Below are 24,460 nucleotides of genomic sequence, written 5' to 3' on the forward strand. Positions count from 1 at the left end.
CATCTCCCAGATGTCACACCAGCTGAGTTTCCTCTTTTCCAAGCTCTCCCAAATAGTCCATTGGCCCTGCTTGGCCATTGAGACAGCCCTGGCATGTTGCTCTGCCTCCTCCTGTCTTCACAACTCCTCCACCACGAGCCGTCTCTTCTGCACTGGTGTTGCCTTGTGCCATTGAGGAGCTTTTGGGACGAGCCCGAGCCCGGCTCTCACAAGTTGGACTTGGCCAACCACATCCCTGAAGCGAAGAGCAGACTTAGCACTCTGAATGGCCTCAGATGGGGTCCACTTCCTACCCGTTGCCACACCGGGGGCCACTGTTCAAATAACAGTATCTTCAGATTCAGTGAGGGGCATGACCAACCTTGCTTTGGTGCATTTGAATTCTTCCACAAGACTTGCAATTGGTAATTCTAATTTGCCATTCCCGTACAGTCCAACAGGACTTGAGCATTGTGGAAGTCCAAGCCACTGTTTCACATGTGTGCTGATCACTCTTTCGAGCTTTTCCACCTTGTTGATGGGGATTTCATACACTGTTAAAGGCCACGTGAGTCTTGTGAGTATGCCGAACTGGAAGCACCACAGCTTGAGTTTTCCTGGCAGCCAGGTCTTGTTGATGCGAGCTATGTACATGATGGCATCCTTTTTGAATTGTTTAAACTGCTCAGTGTCCTTGAGCTTAGCATCATACCATCGGCCCAAGCTCTTCACTGGCATTTCTGAAACAGTTGGGACGAGTGTTCCGTCAATATGAAATCTTTGATCCGTGACTTGACCTTTGACAATGGAGATGCTTCTGCCCTTGCTGGGCTTGATCTTCATTCTTGCCCATGTGATGTTTTGATGAAGCTTTTCCAGAAGTCTCTTGGTGCAGGGGACAGTTGTCGTCATTATTACTTTCTCATCTTTGAAGGAAAAAAAGGATGTACAATTAATACCATTTTACTTTCATAGCTGCATATTCAGAAACATCAATTGAAACTGGGTGAGTGTGAGTAATCCCATGGATCATCCCTCCAGATTGGAGTCTCTAGATTTGTGATCGATGGTGATGGTTCTGCTATCATTTTTAGTGGTGGCAGTGTAGAATTAGATTAAAGTATGCAGCTTCCCATAATCAACATTATTGGCAATTTTGCAGTTCATTTATCTCCTTCACTCTGCGATTCCTAATCTTTATTTTTCATGTGGAACCTTTTTGAAATTCTATCTAAAGGACATCACAATCCTCACTCTTTTTATTCCCTTCCTAAGTATCCTGTCAGATTATTTAATCATAGCTTAGTATTTTGATAACCACACTAGTTATTTCCATTATTATATTTTCTTCCTTTAGCTGTACTTCAGTAATTAATTTAATGCAGATGGGAGAGGGGGAGGGGGAAGAGGGAGGGGACAGAGAGGGGTACAAGTAGGGGAACAGAGATGAGACAGAGAAGAGGAGATTCACTAGGATGTGCTTGGAACACAGGGCAACAGTTGAAGGGAGAAATTGGACAATTCTGGGTTTATTCTCTGGAATGAGGAATGACATCATAATAGTTTACAAAAATATCCTATATAGATAGGATATACAGTCAGGACCTTCATTTTTTTTTATTGAGCAGGGGAGTCCTAAACCGGAGGCAATTGGTTTAAAAGTGAGAGGGGAGAAAGGGGATCTGAGGGGTTAGTTTTTTTTAATAGAGAAAGTAATGAATATTTGCTAGAGAAGGTGGCAGAGGGAAGTACTCTTACAACAGTTAAAAGGCATCTTGGAAAGGAAAAGAGGGATATAATCCTAATGCAAGTGTATGTGATCACCACAGATCAGCATGGACGAGGTAGGTCTATACTGTTACATTTCTGTGATTCTATAAAGTACAGATACTATTATCATTGCTATTATTGACATTCAACTGACAGGTTTATCATTCACAGGTTTTGTTCTGTCCATTCTGTGTATGAAAACATTGATTGTTCAGCAGTCCTGGATGACATTACACTTTCTCAGCTTAGTAAAATACACCATTGTCTCTGCTTTCTTCTTTCAAGTGACTGTGCGAAGATAGCATCTGGAGGTGAAATTGGATCCTTGATTTTACTATTTTGCCAATTATTTCTTTCTTTCCTATCTCAACAACATTAATGTTTATTTTAAGTTTAGCCTCTAGCAAAAAAAATATTTTGTTAACCTCTTAAAGAAATAGTCATTAAATGCAAATCATGAATATTCTTTATATTTTTCTGTGAATAGCTTTTACGTTTCACTGGCTCACTAGCCATTGGCCCTGTCCTTACTTGAAGTTTCCTTTTGCTCCTTATATAGAAATACTATTATTTATTTTAACCTTTGTTAATAAATTTACAGTACTTTGAGCTTTTATATGCCTCTGATTCAATTATGTAATTTCACATCACCTTCCTCATAGTTTTTGTGAATTTCTCTCCTACATTCTCTGTATTCCTTATCATCCCCCTCATCTTCAGTACCTCAATATTTCATGTATGCTGTCTTTTATAGAACTAATTAGTTGTTTATTCACGGTGTCCCAATATTACCTTGCTTGTTTTGAGGTTTTAGTGACCTACACTTCTCCTGAGCTCTCTTCCACTTCTAGTTCTTTACAGATTTAGAAATATTGAAATTTAACTTAACTTACTTTAATCACTTTGCTTCATGTCTTGTTCTTTTCTTATCTTTTACCTGTCTGCACTATGAATGACACTAATCTTGAAACTTGCTGCATTGCTACCAGCATGTCTCCAGTTCTTAGCAGTCTCACCTGTTCTAGTTCACCAACCAATTCAAAACCCAGAGGTAGTAATTTTTTTTTATTGTCTCATCTGTATTGGTTGAAGAAAGAGTCCTGTATATTAGCGTAAAATCTTTATTCCCTTGAGGTTTGTAGAGTGAATTTCAGATACAAAATACAGATACATTTCTGGGCAACTACCTATCTTCTAGTTGAAGAAATAGATTGAACTGTTCTATTTTAACATAGTGCACATTTGTGACTTATTGGTAGATTTTATGTTTTGTGCATTTATAAAACAGTATAACCATCAGTTTTCTCCTCTGCAACTGCTTCACTTGGACAGCCATTTGCTCAGTGGTATGTTGGTAAGGGTACTGGCTGTATTCTCCACTGTCTTTTTCCACAAACTGACAGGAATTAGCCTATGTCATTCACTCCTGACAGACTCACTGATTTGATTATTTATTGTGTCTTTTGACATTTGAGTTCTTGAAAGCTGTCAAGATGAAATAGGTTATCCAAAGAAGAAAAACACTAAAAGCTTTTCCCCTGCACTGGCACTTCAGCTTAATGAAAGTGCACACTGTTCGATATACCACGCAGGTTGTAATATTCTAGCCAGCCAGTGTGGTCAAGAACTACATAAACGAGCATTTGATTATATTGGCTGGCATTAAATGAAAATGCCTTTTCATACAAGCACACTATCCACATTAATATAAAATGGCTTCAAACTGAAGATTCCAGCAGCCCAGCCAACATTCTTTAATGGAAAAGAAATGAGGTTTTAGCAGTCAAATTAAAATTAATTAATAGCAAAAAAAAGATGGAAAATAAAAAATGCACATACAGAGAATGAATTACACATTCCTGACTAACAAGAGGGGGTTACAAAAACATCATAATATACAGGGAACTGGGTAGCTCATTAGTCTGAGCATACTGCCATTTACTGCACATGGATGGAATGAAATTCTCTGGTCTCAAGATTAACTATGAAAAATTGGTGTTACTCAAAGTCTATATAAATGCAAGTCTTTGTCTTTTGTTAAATTGTGTGAAATTAGTTTGTACTTTTATTCATCCATTCTGCTTTAGACTAAATCATATTTACATCCATTACATCAGATTATGAGTTAACGAATCTGAATTTCTGTTAAAGTTGCTCCTGCCTGTGATTGGTCTTTAGATTCACCATCTAACAACACATTATTTTCAGCTTACTCATTCCTTGCTTTTTTAAATTGTGCATTCAAGATGAATGCTCTAGAAATTGACAGAAAGCAGACCTCCATGACATTTAGCTAAACTGAAAAAAATAATTTTTGTTAATTTTGAAAATAAAATGTCAACCAGCACAAATCTGTTTTTCAACTAATCAGCACAGTGGACCACACTCTAGATGACGATTCTAGGAACTGGTACTTAGAAAACAGAAGGAAAACCACTATTATTACAATTGTCTCAATGTATACAATACCCCCCAGCATCAAAAGCATGGTTATATTCCTCCTCAGTTATTATCAGAAGCAATTTTCTTGCAGTTTTCCTTCTGAATGCACAGATGAAGAAATGCAAAATTTATTAATAGATTACCTGCTTTGCTGCATAACAAAATAACAAAATTTATTCTAATTATAATAGTCCTATTAAGTTTCCTTCTGTTGATACAGTCCACAGAAAATTGCAGATTTGACCACTACAAAAGTGGCTGTCCCACTTTGTTGAATCCAGTGAATAACTGGTCTTGCTATGTTACAATCCATCACTGCACTTCTGTCAAACTCTCGTTTTCTCTTCCTTTGTCTCGCCTACAGATTTTCTTTCCTCACTGTCCTTGATATGGGAATGGCTGGAGACTGAAAGTGTATATCTGAGACATATGACACTTCTGTAGTAAGTGGAGAAATGGGAGGATTTCTTGCCAAATCACACATTAAGTATCAATGCCTGTATTTCATGAAAACACATGGAATTGCTCTCCCTTATGCCTTTAATTTCTTGGACTATTTTGATAGGAACTATAAATAACTATCAAATGGAAAATCAGGAAGGAAAACATTTCTGCCATTATATTTATCCATAAGGGCAATGATACGATGTAAAAACCAAATGGATTTTTTATGGAATAGCCAAACAATAACGCAATCTCAAATCTTTCTTCTGTATCTCACTGAACCCATTACAGTCATTTGTTGTGACGGATGGTTTAAGTGCATGATAAAACACTGTCAGATTAAATTACTCTGATAATGTTTTTTTTCTTCACAGCAATGAACTAGTGATCTAAACGCCTGTAAAACTTCCAAAAGTTATGTTCCTTAACTGTCCACAAATTCCAGGGTATTTATTGAAAAAGAAACATATCATTGTAAGGTAATGATTTAGCTTGACATTACAGAATTTGGAATTCATTGCTTTCCACTTATTGTATATTTACATGTGTTCAGCAGCTGCCTTTAAAATTAAGTTACAATGATTAGATGACTATCTGTGCAAACTCTTTTAAGTTCAGGCTCCGGGGAGGCGTGGCAGTGAATTCCGCCAGTTTCTGACTTCATCAGAAGGACACTTACTGAGTGCTGACAGGCACGATGAAACCACCCTGTGATCTGACCACACCAGGTGGCTAAGGTAATAATACACTGCCACTGCAATCCTTCTTCGTAGTGTTGATTTTTTTTCCCCCTGAAACACTGGCTTTTGAGAATAAACATAAATCAATTAAATGTCCCACAGTTCACTTGACTATACCTCATCCCACCCTACTTCCTGTAAAAATGCTATTCCCTTTTCTCAGTTCCTTCACCTCTGCCACTTCTGTTCCCAGGATGAGGCTTTTCTTTCCAGGACATCGGAAATGTCCTCCTTCTACAAAGAATGGGGTTTTGCTCCCTCCACTATTGATGCTGCCCTCACCCGTATCTCCTCCAATTCCCAAACATCCACACTCACCCCATCTTCTCACTGTGGTAGAGTTCCTTTTGTCCTTGTCGTCCTCTCCATGAGCACCCACATCTAATGCACCATACTCAGCAACTCCCACCGTACCTTTATTTCCCATTTCCCTCCTGCCTTCTGCAGAAATCCCTCGATGATAAATCCCTCCCCACTAACCTCCCTCCCAGCACTTATCCCTGCAAGTGGCCTAAATGCCACACCTGTCCATACACTTCCTCCCTCACCTCCATTCAAGGTGCCAAACAGTCCTTCCAGGTGAGGCAACACTTCACCTGTGAATCTGCTGGGGTCATCTATTGTGTCCAGTGCACCAGATGTAGCCTCCTCCACATTGGTGAGGCCCGTCATAAACTGGAGGGCCACTTTGATGAGCACCTCCTCTCCATCTGCCTAATGTTGAACTTCCCAGTGACCAAACACTTTAATTTTGATTCCCATTCCCGTTCTGACATGTTGGTCCATGGCCTCCCCTTGTGCTAAGATAAAGTCACCTTCAGGGTGGAGGAGCAACACCTTATATTCTGTTTGGTTAGCCTCCAAATGATGGCATGAGTATCAATTTCTCCTTCTGGTAAAAAAAAATCCCCTCCCCTCCCCTCTTCTTCTATTCCCCACTGTGGCTTCTTATCTCTTCTCACCTGTCTAACATTACCCCCTGGATCCTCTCCTCCTTCCCTTTCTCCTGTGGTCCACTCTCCTCTCCCATCAGATTCCTTCTTCTCTAGGCCTTTATTTTTCTTACCCACATGGCTTCACTTAGCACCTTCTCACTATCCTCCTTCCCCTCCCCCCACATTTTTATTTTGGTGTCTTCCCCCTTCCTTTCCACCCCTTAATAAGGATCTCAACCCGAAGCGTTGACTGTTTATTCATTTCTATAGATGCTGCTCCTGACTTGCTGAGCTCCCACCTCCGTTTCCACGCCCCCCCCCCCCCCGCCAGCAGGCTGACAAAGCCAGTAATGGAGTCACAGAGTCCTGGTGTAGATAGACTTACTAATGCTACTTGTTCTGACTTTCCCTGGCATAATTGTATGGTGTGGCCCCTAGGCATGAGACCCTTGAGGTATGGAGTGTAATACTAATATAACCCTACTTGTCAAGATCCACCAATCCATGCAAGTGTTATACATGTATCAGATTCAGAAAGGACGAGTTTGATCACTGATGCTCCTCACATAGGCAAAGAGCCTCTTGCTATTCTTGACAAAGGGTCACATGTAAAAACCTTGTTGCAGAGTGAACTATGAAAGGGGACCTTTGCAACCTGAGATCTATTCACTCTTACCATGGAAGGAGATGGAAAGACAATTGAAGTGAAAGTAAGGATTTACCTACTTATTCTTTCACTGGCTGCGGATATCACAGGAATACTGGCATTAATTGTCCTTCCCTGATCATCCCAGAGTGGGCCATTATGAGTCACAACATTGTCTGGCAGCACTTGCAAAACCCTCTGTGTGAAGAAGGTCCCCTTTAGGCTTCCCTTAAAATATTTCATCTTTAAGCCTTAACCTATGACCTCTAGTTCTAGACTCACCCTGCATCAGTGGAAAAAGCCTGCTTGCATTTACTTTATCGACACTCCTCATAATTTTGTATCCCTCTGTCAAATCTCCTCTCAATCTTCTATGTTCCAAGGGATAAAATTCTCAGCTATTTAACCACTCCCTATAACTCTGGCCCTCAAGTCCTCAGAAACGTCCTTGTAAATTTTCTCTGCATTCTTTTAATCTTATTGATATCTTTCCAGTAAGTAGGTGACCAGAACGGCACAAAATACTTCAAATTTGGCCTCACCAATGTCCTGTACAACTTCAACATCCCAACATCCCAACTCCTGTACTCAATAGTTGTCTATTTATTTACAGATACAGCACGATAACAGAACCTTCCAGCCTTCCAAGGCTGTGCTGCACAATTACAACCATGTGACCAATTAACCTACTAACCCGTGTCTCTGGAATGTGGGAGAAAAAAGGAGTGTGTTGTGAAAAGCCAGGTGGTCATGGGGAGAACGTACAAACTCCTTACGGATAGCAGTGGTATTGAACCCAGTTCACTAGGTACCATAATAGCATTATGCAAACCGTGCAGCACCAAATTCATGATCGCCAGCATAGAGATGGCGGAGACTGAGACTCATACAATGCTTTTATTTATGAAGGATAATGCACCAAAAGTTCCCTTTATGACCCCATCTACCTGTGACACCACATTCAAGGAATTATGGATTTGTATTCCCAGATCTATCACACTCCTCAGTGCCCTACCATTCATTGTGCATGTCCTACTGTGATGGTACTGCATTGTCTGCCTGCAGGGCCCTGAACTCAAAGGAAGATTTTAACTTTAATCCAATATCCAGTAGATATCTATGAGTACTCTCACTGTAGGGAGGTTATACTGATCCATGTACTCTACAAGGCCTAGCTTACTTCCCTGTCTAGTCTCTTTGGTGAGGTCTAGTTGCCAATATCCACACTTGAGTGGTGGGTCCCCCCTCCCTCCTAAAGAGGAGATATATCCAGCGAACAAAGCTGTTTTAACTTTAACTTAAATTTTATTTTTAATAACATACGTTTATTTTTGGACAAATACAGTAGTTCTTAACACACATTTAACACTCACAGAGGATTTCTGATGTATAAAAGATTTCCAAATTTCAAATGATTTATGAACTACAAAGGATTTACAAACTCAGGAACAATTCTTATGAACTAAAAGAACATGCCAACGAGTTGCAGACAATCAAGACATCTATTAAAGAAATCGAAAGCTGAGGAATGAATTCTAGTTCTTCTTTCTGTCTCCTCATCTTTCTGTCAATCTCCTTGTCATTTCTAACAGTCCCCAGTGCGTTCCAATATTTATACTGCATTGCTACTAGTTGACATTATTTGCATGTGATGTTTCACAGACACCTTTGTTGGGATAAAGTAATTCGCACAAATGGTCTAAAAGCTTCTAGATCCCAAATACCTAAAATACACGTTGTGACGGCTGGCTCTCTGGGCACACAAATATCCCAACCTTTGACTGATCGTACCTGGGGCCATGTTTGTGTTTGGCTAATGCAGTCAAGAAATCAGATTCAGGTTTAATATCACCGGCATTTCATGAAATTTGTTGCCTTTGCGGCAGCAACACAATAAAATACATAATAATAGAGAAAGTAACTGTGACTTACAGTAAGAAATGCAGTGACTACAGTGAGTATTGTGGTCACTTTATTTTGCAATCCATACCTCTTAGCAGCCAGCCCCCTGTTATAGGTGAGTGGCCTCTGCTGTGTAACGCTGTTTGCAAAGTTGTGCTTTTATCTTCAAACTGATTGTTGCTTGCAATTTACATTTAGAACTGACAACTCTTATTTACAACAACAAGCTGAGCAAGGAATACTTGTTAGAAGTTTAACTTTGTCACAAACAACTCTGACCCTCTGGAAAAGTCACGCTGCTGCCCTAGAAATCTGACTACTACTACTACGTTGACTCTGGCCTAGGGGGCCAGCGTCGGGCAGATTTCTGAAGTTAGCAGTAAGCCTCCTGGGCCCTGGAAAATCAATATAAATCACACGACCCTGGTTTGTCCTCCCAAAGTGCAACACCTCTCAATTGTCTGTATTAAATTCCACTTGTCATTTTTCATCTCAATTTTTCCAGCTGGTCCAGATCCCACTGTAAACTGCGATAACCTTCCTCACTATCCACTATGGCCCCAGTCTTCCTGGCATCCACAAATTTGCCAATCCAGTTTATCATGTTATCAGCCAAATCATTGATATGGATGACAAACGGAAACAGATCCCAGTGCTGATCCCTGCAGAACACCACCAGTCACAGGCCTCCAGTCAGAGAGGCAACCAGCTACTACCACTCTCTGGCTTCTCCCACACAGCCAATGTCAAATCCAATTTACTTCTGAGCATCACACTTAGGAATTCCTTCCCGAAAGGCATGAGTGAATCAGACAAGTGGACTTGTTTTCACTAGACTCTGATAGTTTCCTGGTTACCCTTATTGATAGCAGCTTTTTACTTAAGATTTAATAATTACCTATAATCGTGTGAATTTAAGCTACCCAGCTGTCTTGATTCAATTTAAACTCAGGTCTATAAATCAATATTCCACACAGTCAGATAAATGGCCATACCAACACTATACTATCACATGTATGGGGTGTCAGGGAGAGGTAGCACCCCTGGTGGGGGAATATGTCACGTCCTTTTCAAGGCGGTTAATCCACCTTTGGTCCCCACCTGGCACACAGCTCTCACCTGTGGCTCCCTGTAGCTGTTTGCATGCGACAGCAGCCACACCCCAGGCAATGGCTTCAAGAAGCCGGCTAAACCAGGTGAGGGTAGCCGACGGGTCTCAAACCCTCGGTGAGATAGGGAGTTGTCTATCCCAGCATGTGAAGACAGACTCCAGTGGATTGAGCGGACGAGACCAATGGAAGGTCCAACGGTCAAGAAGGCGGTCACTGCAAGCGTCGTGGAACGTGTAGAGCAGGACAAGACACAGAAGACGTCCTGGTCATCCACTGCGCCTAGTCCCATCTCCAGCCGTCTCAACTCCGTCTTGCCACTGGATCCACATGGGAATTGGGAAGAGAGAGTGAGGCTGACACTGTGCAACTCTCCCTCACTTAAATCAAAATCAAGCACTAGTCTCGACACCGTCATAATGGTGTTAAGGTCCTCGTCAACGTCGACGATGGACGAACACATACTATCACATCTTGTTGGCCTCTAAGAACAACAAAAATAGTTTAAATAACTGCTTAAAAGGGTTACAGTTGTAACACAAAAGCATGCTACTATCATTAAACAATGGCATATTGACTGATACACAAGTAACAAATATTTCTGCTTAAGATGCTGCATAGTTCCTTGGTGTTTTGAAACTACAGGTTTTCACCATTTTTCAAATTTGAATCCTTTGGCAGAAATAAAACACTCAAATGAATCATTCAAGAACTTCCAACAATTCTTGAACTGGCCAGTTATGTCATAAAAATTCATGGAGCAAGGTGACCTTTAAGAGAAACCACCATCTCTGAGTTGGTTATACTAGTTAGTTAGGAAGCTAATTTACTAAATGATTTTACATTTGAATCGTTTTCTCTAGTTAGCTTGCACTTGGAAAATATCTTTTCCCACTCCATTTCCCTTATTTTTTCCCATTCCAGTTTTGAATTTTAACCATTTGCACTCAGACATTTTTATGCCAAAATGGTTTAAGGCAGGGAAAATGCATCTTTTAATTTTATTATTAATATGAGATGAATAAATTTGTGATTAGAGGTAAGAATGAGAATCGAAAGGAGTGGAGTAGTCAATGTAACTTCCTTTTCTCTGTGTTCCAATGCATTTTCAGCCAGTTAGTGAAAACGGAAATCTGTTACTAATCCAAAATGTTTTTAAATTGAATATTTGTTTTCTTTAATTATTCCTAGTTTATTCAGTGAGAAAAACAATATAAGGACTGACATGCTGGCTTCTTATAAGAGGTCAGCATGCAAAATCAACACACATGGGGTTGAAGGCAGTGGATTGAGAACTACTGGACTACAGGACATCGTTTCAACCAAAAAAACGATCATTTCAACCCAAAGGCAACCTAACCTGAAGGAAATACCCAATAGAATGTTTAAATTATATAGTAGTGACTCCTAAGGCATTCTCTGGTTAATCATTAAGCTTCAGCTAGAGGTTAACATGAAGTGCTTTGAAAGGAGATTGAAATTCAGAGACAGACAACCAAGTGTTTACCATGGCTCTCAATAACTATAATACCTGCATTTGACATTGTTTTGCTCTTTGAACCAGATCATATTCAATTCAGGCTGCATCTATGGAGAGCAATAAGCCATAAACATTCCGGTCCAAGACCTTATCTAGGTGTGTTCTCACCAGTGAAGTCCTCAACCATAGGGTCAACCATAGATGTTGTGTCCCAGCTATCTACATGATATGCAAACCAGTACACACACCAAGGCAGTACGATATGAAAAACAAGCTGTTGTCCATGTAGCTAATGAATCCAAAGGAATGGCAGAGACTGATATAGGCTGGCATCTGGCATCGCAGAAGATGCTGGTCAGAAGTTGAACTCAATGTAGGACTGCAGGAGGGACTCCAGCTCTGGATTTTTCCTTCGACTTCACTCCCAAAGTCTTCCTATAAGTGGGTATAGCTGCAAGGCACCGTAGGTTTGAGATTAGAGTTCTCATCCTCCTAAATGAGCTGCTAACCACAGCCTACGAGCCCGATCTGCCCAAAGTGAATGGTTTTAATGTGCCAGTAACCCACGTTTGTCCCTTCGCCTGTCAGTAGAAATGGTTCTGCGGGATTAGTAGCTAAGCCACACGTGAAGGCCAAGAGCTGGACTTGGTCATCAGAGCTATTTGAGATGCATGCTATGGGATGCATTTAATAGGTAGTGGGAGCTTGTCCTCACTACCACTCCCAGCCATAACAACCTTTAGAACCACTGGTGTTCTCACCAATATAATAATAATCATCGTCATTATTATTATTATTCAGTTTCCTCATCGAAATCGCAGATGTTTTTGTGGTTGGCTGGAACCCAAGCACTGATCCCTGTGGTATACTGAAAAGAATGTTTATTCCTCGATGTCCTGTAGTCTACCAGTTCTCAATCCACTGCCTTCAACCCCACGTGCGTTGATTTTGTATGCTGACCTCTATGGATTTTTATTATAAGCTCTCAGAAAATATAGATAAACTATACCCCTAGTTCTCCATTCTCTACTTCACTGCTTACGCTCTGCATAAAACCTTCCATGAACCAGAGCATTTTGGAAGTTGACTGCCAATAATGTATTATTTCTGTGGCTACCTATTTTAGTTCTCTTTCAGTCCCATTAAATTTACTGCCACAATATTTTCACTGATATTAATTTTGTTTAGCTCCTCATTTGCATTACACTCTTCACTCCTGAGTGCTTCTGGGAAGCTACTTTACTTTTCCTTTTCTGAGGTATTTTTCCACAAAGATAAAACTAAAATATTTTGTATAATTATCCTTGCTTTTTAATTCTCCATTACAAATACACCTGTTTCTGGTTGAAAAAGATAGAAAATTGATTTCACTAATCGTTTTTCTTTGCATGTATATACCAGTAGGAGCTTTTACAGATCATAGGTCTTATTCCCAAAATCTTGCTGTGACATGGAACAATCTACAATTAACAACTAGTCCTTGAGACTCTGCCAAAAGAATGCTAACGGGCCTTTGAATTCTTATTGTTGTCAGTGGCTTTTGTACTGCTCTTAAAAATTTATGTTGATCAGAAATGGTTAAAATGAGTTTAATGGAAGTCAAAATATTTTAACAAATAAAATGATAACACATTTACTAAAATATCACCTTTACAGACCATTAATTAAAAATATTGAGATTAAAGAAAAAATTTTAAAGACCTCATCTTACTTACATTTTCATTTCTGGTGGTCTCATTCAAGTGAATAAGACTGTGCTAACAGCCAGCCATGACTGAGGCCGGATGCAAAGTTCAATCATCTGCACTGCTAAGGATGTTTATTCTCTGGCAATGTAACCTGGAATGGATGGTAAATATTGGCCTTGCCACTGACATACATATTCCATAAACTGGATAAATAAATGAAAATTTAATTTTGATAAATCCCAACATCAGTTCTTAAAATAATTTGCTGTAGCAGTCTGACCTACCCGACAGGCCCACACAAAAATATCTGCTCTTAGAACCTGTGCCAAGTCAGAGTGTTCGAGCAGGAGTTCCTTCATCTTAATGGAGATGTCATTGTGAGAGGTGAAAATTAGATGTTACCTTTTTTAATTATTTATGCTTGCAGCAGTGTTCATAAATTCTAAGTGCTTTTCAGTGATTTAATCTTTTTATCTTTTAAAAAGTAATTTATTAATTATACTTATTTCATTCTTTATTGAAGTGGCAGCATGTTTGAACACAGCAGCCTCTCTGGGGCCTACCAAAGGTGCTCTGTCCTTTGCTAAATGTGTTTTTTATGATTGAAAGACAGTGCTGGGCTCCAAGAACTTTGGGTGCAGCAGGTCTACTGCACCAGTGAGCTGCTTGTTGATCGAAGTAGCTAGCTGGGATGTCAAAGGAGCTGCCCGTAGTGTTGGAGAAGGAGACAGCTGAGGGCTGGGGAATGAGCTGGTTGAAATGTTGGAGGAGCCGGACTGGGTTTGGAGGAATGGTGCTGGCTACAGACCGTAATGTTATCTGCTACTCGAAGGCATCGGAGTTGGTGAGCAATGGCAGCATGCAGTGTAACCATGAGTGACTGTCTTGGATGTTTCTCCTGTGATCACATGACTCTGTTGGACACTGATAATATAAATTGGCACAGGCCTGGTTCCCTTGTTTGGTGATGAGACAGGCACCATAGGACCTGTGTAGCCTCAGTTGTGGTGAGGACAAGGCCTCAAGTCGCAGGCTTGCCTGCTGCTGCTGTCCAGGTAAGGTGGCACTGGAGGCAGTGAAGCATGGCAGCCAAGCTCAGTTATGGACTGGCATCTACCATTGGTGCTGCCCTCCAGTGTTCAATCAGTAGAATGACAAGCTGATTTGCCAGGAACAGTACCAACTATGTGTGGGACATGTCATTCAAAGTCTTGGACTACATGTATGTTTTGTTTTTGCTCGCTGTTTTGAATGTGCTGTGTATGTTTTGCACCTTGTCTGTCCATCATGCTCTTTGTATGTGCCCTGCTTTGTTGCATTTTCTGCAAGTTTTGCTTTTAAACCTACATTGGTCTGGCGTATGCGAGTTCCTGCCACAATGGTAACATAATTTGCTCAGCCAGGCTGGTTTCTGTTCAGATGTTGCAATTTTGCTCACTTTCATTTTCATTCCTGACTGCAATTCAATTCCTTCTCTGGCTGCTGTTTCCACTAATACAGCAATTTCAACTATTCTTTTAAACATAAATTGTACTTCAGCTGGGAGGTATTTTTTGAAAACCTCCTTTCAGATTCCACAAACTAAAGAATCTCTCAGTGCATCATTAAACGCATCACTGAACTGACAATGCTAAGACATCTTCTTCAATTCAGCCACATATGCTGATAAGGACTCCTGTTCTTTTTGACTTCACTTCTGAAACCTAAAGTGTTCAACAATCAACAATAGTTTCAGTTCTACATGTTCCTGCATTGCTTTAATGATATCAGCAAAGCTCATTCTGCTGGTTTTGCTGAAGTAGTTAAACTTCCAAGGAAACTGTATGCTCCTCCACCTATTACACTCAGCAAAACTGGCACTCGCTTTGTATTGCTTATTTCATTTGTTTCAAAATGATAACAACTCTAAAGTGGTTTAAATCCTATTTACAGGACAGGGAATATTGATTGGTAGCTGCATATCTGACTGAACAAAAATGACATGTGAAGTACCTCAAATGCCCATATTAGGGCCTCTTCTGTTTAACATAAACATGCTCCCTCTAGCTCAAATCATGGTGAGCAACAAAATTTCTTATCATAATTATGCAGATGACACTCAGATTTATATGTTAGTGTCATCAAGTGACTATGGTCCCATACAATCACTAAAAAACTGTATTGAACAAATCATTGATTGGATGAGCCAAAATTTCCTCCAGTTAAATGAAGCGAAAACTGAAATAATTGTTTTTCATGCCAAAAAAGAATGAGTAAAAGTCAGTGTTCTTAAAATCCCTATCACTACAGACCACAAATCAAGCCAGAAATCTTGGTGCTGTGATGGACTCTGACTTAAATTTTAATTGCCACATTAAGATAATGACAAAGCCTGCCTACTACCATCTTAAAAATACAGCGAGAGTTAAAGGGCTTATGTCTTAGCAAGATCTAGAAAAACTCATGCATGCATCTATTTTTAGCAGGCCTGCCTACTGTAAGGGTGTTTTTACAGGTCCCTGAAAAAACAATCCCCAAGGCAGCTGCAGCTCATTCATAACACTGCTGCTAGAGTCCTCATTAAGACCAAGGTAGTAGAATCTATCACTTCAGTTCCCAGATAGCCACGCCATCAGAGGATTGACTTTAAAATATTACTACTGGTTTACAAAGCACTGAATGTCTAGGGCCAAAATACATCTCTGATCTCTTGCTGCATTATGAACCTTCCCGAGCTCTCAGGTCATCTGGGGCGGGCCTGCATACTGTCCCCATTTTACAACTAAACATGGTGAAGCAGCTTTTGGGTATGATGCTCCACATATATGAAATAACCTTCCAGAAGATCTGAAGTCTACCCCAACTTTAAGCTTGATTAAATCAAGGCTTAAAACTTTTCTTTTCATTGTAGCTTTTAATTAGAATCTCCTGTGCCATAACTTCTATTTATCATATCTATTTTTGTGTGGTTTTATTCTCTTACATATTGTCTGAAACTTGATGCTTGTTTTTTATATCTTCTTCCATGTAAAGCACTTTAAATTGCCTTAAGTTTGGAAAGTGCTATAAAAATAAACTTGGTTGCTTCAAAATGCTGCTCAATTAGCTCAACATACAATATACAGTTATCTGTCATGCAATTGAACACATCTATCTTTCCAATGCACCCAGCCATTTCTGCTTTTTAAAAAAATTATTATAATCACCCAGTACTTACTGTTCATGAACTCATGAATTTCATCCAATTATTTCTTTATTCTTTTAACTCAACTGTATGCTGTGCTTCCAAAGAAAAAAGAACGCTCTGCCTTTCTACAGGTAGCTAGTCTTCTCAGATTTATTTATAAAATTTACTCTTCACCATTGTTATGTTTTGTAATTCCAAAACATAAAACTAATCAAAAGAACAACATGGAGCAACGAATAATGTGTACATTTAGTTTTCACTTTAGTGAGGCACTTATGTGTGGTGTAATGGTGTGTGCCATTCACATACTTTTATATATGACCCATAATCAATTATGTAAACAACAAAGAAAGCTTAATCAAACAATATATACACAATATTACTGAAATATTAAATACATAATATAAATAGCGCAAAAGGAGAACAAAAAGGAAGAAAAATAGTAAGGTACTGAATATATAAAGTATATGTTTGTTGACCATTCAGAAATATGGTGCTAGTTTCTATAGATATGCTTTTTGTTTGCTGTGGGTAGAAAACAAAGGTTGAAGATCACACATTTAGCAACCAATTTCTGTTCGAAAACAGCAAAATTGTCACTGCCTGTTCTGTAGTGATATCTGACATTGGGAAAACATGCTTAAGAGACTTACATCAAGGAAGATATAGGCCATTTTCTCATGACCTGTAAGTGATCACTTGTGGGACTTTATGGATGCAAACAGCTTTCACCCATAAGCAGTATTTTAAAACTGAGAGCAAATCAGGCTAATTTCAGGGTAATTTTCTCGATGTGTAACCACTGAAATCAGATGCAATTGGTCAAATCCTGAAACAAGAGATTGCAGATGCTGAAATCTGGAGCAAAGGTAAACTGCTGGAGGAACTCAGTGGGTAGGACAGCATCTGTAAGGGAAAGGAATTTTCCTGATACAGAGTCTCGACTCAAATTATTGACAATTTCTTCGCACCCCTCCCCCCACAGCAGCTCGACCCTAAACGTTCCCTCAGGATTCTGTTTATTTACCTTTTAAACAACCTGAGTCTGGTCAATTGAGTCTACTCCAGTGTTAAGTTTCCTAGCATAATTCACATTTCCCAATAAATGGTAAATCTTATTTGACTTAATCTTCTTTGAATATTATTCAGTATGAATGTTTTTTTTCTAGATGAGGAGACCAGAATGATTCCTAACCATATATAGAAACATAGAAAACCTACAGCACAATACAGGCCCTTCGGCCCACAAAGCTGTGTTGAACATATCCCTACCTTAGAACTACCTAGGCTTTACCAATAGTCCTCTATTTTTCTAAGCTCCATGTAGCCATCCAGGAGTCTCTTAAAAGACCCTATCATTTCCGCCTCCACCACCACTGCCAGCAGCCCATTCCATGCACTCACCAATCTCTGCGTAAAAAACTTACTCCTGACATCTCCTCTGTACCTTCTTCCAAGCACCTTGAAATTATGCCCTCTCATGCAAGCCATTTCAGCCCTGAAGAAAAGCCTTGACTATCCACACGATCAATGCCTCTCATTATCTTGAACACCTCTATCAGGTCATACCTCACATCCTCCATCACTCCAAGTAGAAAAGGCCGAGTTCACTCAACCTATTCTTATAAGGCATGCTCCCCAATCCAGGCAACATCCTTGTAAATTTCCTCTGCACCCTTTCTATGGTTTCCACGTCCTTCCTGTAGTGAGGCGACCAGAACTGAGCACAGTACTGCCAGTGGGGTCTGACCAGGGTCCTATATAGATGCAATAATACCTCTCAGCTCTTAAACTCAATGCCACGATTGATGAAGGCCAATGCACCATATGCCTTCATAACCACAGAGTCAACCTGTGTTGTAGCTTTGAGTTACCCTTGTTAATTAGTGTCAGTTGCATATTTTCAATATTAATATTTGAAAATTTGTCCTCTTAAATTCTGGCTGAACTTGCATACAAGTCTACTGTAACCTGTTTTCAACTACACCCAGGACTCCCTCACCACCAATTTCTATCTCACCACATAATAAATATTCTGTGTACCTGTCATGATTATCAAAGTAGATGGCTTCACATTTTTTCTACATTATATTCCTTCTGCCTTGTCCTTGTCCAATCACTTATTTTATCCAGGTACCCCTAAAGCATTTTTACATCATCTTCTATACACGTAATCCTGTCAAGTTCAATATTATCAGCAAATAAGAAAAAAAACTGACTTTTCGTACCATCAGTAAAATTGTTGATATACTGTTCCCACTGGTCACAGCTAGCTCACTTAACTTGAGTCTGTTTGTTCCTACTTCTTTTGTTTTCTGTCCAATTACCAATTTTCTATTCATGTCACACCCTATCCTTATTAACCAATTTCCTGTCAGTGAAGTGGAACATTATCAAAAGTATTCTGAAAATCCAAATTCAATAGATTCCAGGAATTGGGACACATTGGGACTAGTACATTTTGGCCCAATTAAGTGGCTGCCCTGATTAGCCAAAGAGTCACGGAAATAGTTAAAAAGGTTAAAAAAAAAGACAAACAACCGTTTAAATGAGTAGCAAATTATGCATTTAAATTAAATTCAGAACAAATTATAACACACAAATACTACTACAGTAATACAAAGCTGTGTATTAGTTCTTAATAGTTATCGATGGAGGAATTCATCTGGCGTACGCTGCTGTGTTCTTTTGATTGACTGTAACTGAACAACATCAGTGCAGACAACTAGTGCAGATAATGGATTGCCTTCATTGCCTTCCTGCATGAAGTAATGTAGTAATCTAATAATAAATCTCCTGGCATCCTGCATAGTCACTAGATTAAATTCAGATGTGTCATCTTCATCTCTTTCCTCGTCCTCATATTTCCTGCCATGGTGTTTTGATACAATGCTTTCAACAACTGCATCCTCCAAATCTACATTTTCATCATAACATTCAAGAGAAAACTGATCAATTTCTCTAACACTTCTGGCAGGGAAAGTGCACATATTTGTAGATAACTTCAAATCCTTTGTAGTTCCGAACTTGTTGAAGTAGTGAAATCATTCCATTTTCACTCACAGCTGTTTTTGGCATTTGCAAGCCATTCAAATGTATGCAACTGACACTAATAAGAAACTGTTCAGCAACAGTCTCCTGTCCAAATTAAGTGGCATAGTGGCCCAAATAAATGAAGGGAATCCCAGCTATTTTCTCAATAACTTTTTGTTCTGTAAGAGTTGTCCCAAATATGTGATTTCCCCCATTACCCAATGGCCCAATTAACTGGAATCCACTTGTTTTATTGTTCAATGTTATTAGTGGTGATACAAATATTCACAGTGGACATGACACCAGTAAAACATTTTCTGCAGGATTTCAGGCATAAGCTTTAGTGAAAGTGGTTCTGAATGATTGTTTACACACTGCTCAATATCAGGGCACAATAGGAAGAATAGGAACCTATTCACTTGTAAGTAAATTGGTAAAACTGTGACAATTTTTAGTAATAAATGTTCAGCTATATTTTGTTGGCAAAAATATTATATTCAAGTTCCAGCCACAAAATCATTACAGTTATTTTGATCATAGTCCATCCTAATTATTGGAACTAAATAAATCAGCCAGCACCTCACTAAATATGACGAGATGTTCCCACAATTAACTGGCAGCAAGTTTAAGGTCCTCAGCAGTTATGATTACAAAGCAAAATGATATTACTTCACCATGATGTCATTTAATCTCCCATGCTTAACACAAGTGCTGTATCCATTAGAAAGATCAAAAGATTTCTGCCCGGTCATTTTGCCCCCTCTTTCATACTTGTTACTAATCAGGGAGTTACACTTTCAAATATGGACACTCGCCAAATTTGCAATAGAATTGGGGGCTTTCATTGTTTCCCATCCACCCTTAGGGTAATACCAGCTTTGTCATCTGAAACTTCTGGTAATTTCTCCCTGTTTCCCCTTCTCTCTTTTTCCATTTCCCATTCTGGTTCCCCTCTCACCCCTTCTCGTCTCCTCACCTGCCCATCACCTCCTTCTGTTGCCCCTCCTCCTTCCCTTTCTTCCATGGTCCACTCTCCTCTCCTATAAGACTCATCCTTCTTCAGCCCTTTACCTCTTCCACCTATTACCTTCCAACTTCTTTATTTATACCCCCTCCCCCATCCACCTTCCCCCTTCACCTGGTATCACTTATAGCTCACCTGTCAGCTTGTACATCTTCCCCTCTCCCCCACTCCACTTTTTCTTCTGGCTTCTTTACCCTTCCTTTCTAGTCCTGATAAAGAGTTGGTCCAATCCATCAATTGTTTTCTCCTTCCATAGATGCTGCCTGACTTGCTGATTCTGAGATACATCCTGTGGATGCGCTGGGACACACCATCAGTGATGTAACCTGGGGTCGTCAGGCGTTTCGGGTCTTTCGACACCATACACCCTCGCCCAGGTGATCCTGCCGGGGTTGATCAGACCCCAGCTTGTGTCCCAGCAGCATTGGCCCACGGGTCACCCCTCCTGATCCACAGCCATCTCGAGGCTCTCTCAGTGGCCTCTGTGATCGCTTTCCTCTTGCCAGCCCCAGTGATGCCAAGTAGGGGGTAGACTCTGCAGAGTGAGCAGCCGGCAGAACCCCTGCACCCCACTTCGATGGGCTTGCAGTGAGCCTCCCAGCCTTGCCTCCAGCACTGCTCCACCAGCTCCTGGTACTTGGCCCGCTTCCACTCATTTGCCTCTTCAATGTGGTCCTCCCAGGGAACTGCCATCTCGATGAGGACAACCTGCTTCGAGGACACTGAAGAAAGGACCACATCTGGCCTCAGTGAAGTTGTTGCTATTTGGTCGGGAAACTTCAGCTGCCTCCCCAGGTCAATCTGAAGCAGCCAATCTGCTGCGGTGCTAAGCAGGCCCGATGATGATGCTGGTCCAGGCTGACGTAAGGGTTGTGCTCCGGTTCTGACAAAGGAGATGTTCTTCCTCTGACCACTCTGTTTGCTGGTGGTCATGGCCATTGCAATGCTCTCTGACACTGGAGGTGGTCCAGGAGGGAGTCATTAGGGTAATTTTTGGGACGAGAGGGCTATCCTACTACAAATAGCTAAAGCACTTACAGTAGATCTACATATATTCTTTGGAGTTTACAAGACTAAAATGTTCCCGTTCAAACATATAAGATCCTAAGGGTATCTGACAGGGTAAATAAAGATACGTTTCCACCAATGGAAGAGTCTCATATAAGGAGACGTACTTCCAAGATGAGGTGGCAGTCACATGAATGTGAGTTGCATAAGAATTTCTTCCCACTGAGAGAGGATAGAAACTTTTTGTCTATCTCAGAGAGCTGTGGAAGCCAGATCATTAGAGATATTTAAAGAGAAGGTGAACGAATATTTGAAAGATCGGTGAATGTGGAATTGGAATGGAGGGAGAACAACATCCTGAGACAGGTCATGAGGAGCCAGGTGGCCCACAACTGCTCCTATTATCTTACTTGCTTGTATTAGAACTCATTATGAGGTAGACCAGTAGAGTTAACCCCACATCACAGTGATAATGAAGACATCAAGTAGGCAAAACTGACCATGTGTGAAGCATTCATGTACTGAATTCATTAGAATGGTTTCAAAGTATAAAAGAAACTGTTTCTATTTAATTTTGACATTGGTTCATTTGGAGGAGAATAGAACAATATGAATATGGCTGTTAATTTAGTGAATTATTAGGAGAGAAAGATTTCTGGACATGTCTCAGGCAACATTAGATAGCTACAGCTTGCCAAAGAGAAGAAGTGGTTAAATTAAATTGTCACACCATTATTTAACTAGAAGTTCTACCAGTATAATAGAACTGCATCTCCAATCAGAAAAAGTGGTAAACAATAGGGACAAGTCAAAAATTCAGCTTTGTAATACTCCTTGAGGCTTGAGAAAAATTAACAGGCTCCAGTTTAGACACAGATGCTACCCAGCCTACAAAGTATTTAAAAGATTTATTGCTGTTGCTTTCACGCACCAAATGTTAGAGGAATTTCTTGACAAATCACCCTCAAAGGATCTAATGGGCTCCTGCTTCTCCTATGAGCTGTTAGTTTCTTCCTGTAGGTGCTGGGAAATTGTTATGTATTTTCATAATTTTCTGTTTTTATTAATCAGTGACATGTATTGGCAGGATTCAACCTATACAATATTAAACGGCCAAAGATTAAAAAAATATACTGTTCTTCTAGTTCCTAGAATCCAATATATATGATAAATAAATATTTTTACTGAGATTTAAAGCAAATTTACGATTAGTTACTAACACCCCTCTATGAATTTGATGGTCAGATTGATTGACTTAGCTGAATAAAATGTTAAAGCATTAATTAATGCAATTGATATTAAGCAGGCTATCTATGAATACATATGTAAAAGTTGCCACTGCAGATACAATTTGAACCCATTTTTACATTCACTGGGGTGTTTCAACATTTTTCTACACAATAATGATTCGTTGGACTAAAGATGACCATTTAATAAAAAAAGATCAAGCAGCTGAAATAAGAAGAGAAATTGCAGGAGATAATCAATATGTCAAGCGGCATCAGTGGAGAAAGAACCAGAGGTAATCTCCCAGATGAAAGAACCCTCATCAGAGCTGAAAAAAAATTATGAAAAGCTATTGACTTGAAAGTATGACTGTTTTCCTTTCACTCTTTACAGATGCGGCAGGAGAAGAGAAGAAGATGGCGGTGCGACGGCAGCGTGCGTGGTCTCTCCGGTGATTGATATCTGTAATATGTCAAATAGGAGACCGTGCACAATTCTAATTTGATGGAGACGGACGTGATAGTACGGAGGAACATCTGGAAAACTTCTGAAGTACCCGCTTTGCTGCTGCTGCTGCTGCTGCTGCTGCTACTGTGTGGTAACTGGAATCTCCGGAGCAGAAGGCCCAGAATCCTCGACTTTGCTTGTTTCGGCGGCTGGGGCGAGGTCGAAGGTGCTCGGCAGAGGATGGCGCTCGGGAGGCTGCATCGGAGGGGCTGGTCGGTGGCTCGAAGTTTTCGGATGGATGGACTCAGTGTCGGCTGTGATCGGCTGCTTCCAAGGCATCGACGTTGACGGTGCCTGGAGGTTTATAGCAGGGAGTTTCTCCCTTTTGCCGCCTGCTATCGGGGACTCGGGAGTCAATCGACTCGGGGACTTGGAGACTATTTTTTTACCGTGCCCATGGTTTGTTCTTCATCAAATTATGGTATTGGTTTGCACTGCTGTAACTATATGTTATAATTATGTGGTTCTGTCAGTGTTAGTCTTTGGTTTGTCCTGTTTTCTGTGAAATCACTCCGGAGAAACATTGTATCATTTCTTAATACATGTATGCATTCCTAAATGACAATAAAAGAGGACTGAGTGTTCTCATAATCTAATCTAATCTAATACTGCCTGACCTGCTGAGTATTTCCAGCATGTTCCATTCTTATTTCAGGCCTCAGATATCAGTCTTTCAGTGACCGCAGAAGCAGAGCACATTCGCGTTTCTTCCAAAGAGGAATGCAGGACTGTATTATGTCATCGGTTACCATGTAACAGAAGGCCACATCAAGGCAAGCTAGAGAAAAGGTGTACATTTTCCCAGCCTTTAATAGTACCTCAGATGCTGAGTGACCTGCCAATAGCCAAAATTGTTTATTTCATTCCTACTATTTCAGCTATAATCCAAATAGAAAATTATAGAAATGTTTAGCAGGCCGGGCAGCATCTGTGGAATCTGTAACTTCAAATATTTAAGGTCAAAGACCCTTCCTCGGAACTGTTCAAGAATCTGCAATTTTTGTTTTCATTGTAACCTTGAAGCTAATTTGCATCAATCAATGTGAATAATATCACGATAGGCTGCATATTTATGCAAAGAATGGTTAACATCTAGACCTCCTAGATGCATCTTACCACCTCTAACTCTCAAGCCAAGCCTAAGTGATAGAGCTGCAGTAACACTCAGACAGCTTCACACTATCCAGGACAGGCCACATCACGTAATCAGTATATTTATATCCACTTGTTCTTTCACTTCCATTCAATGGCTTCACACATGAGATTTAGAGATTATTCCAGTGGCAGCTGCCTCTTTACTACCTCTGTCATTGAAAATGACAAGCTCAGCTTCAAGTCAAATCCCATCCTGGAAAAGGGA

This window comes from Mobula hypostoma, chromosome 1, assembly GCF_963921235.1.
Source record: "Mobula hypostoma chromosome 1, sMobHyp1.1, whole genome shotgun sequence".
NCBI classification, from domain to species: domain Eukaryota; kingdom Metazoa; phylum Chordata; class Chondrichthyes; order Myliobatiformes; family Myliobatidae; genus Mobula; species Mobula hypostoma.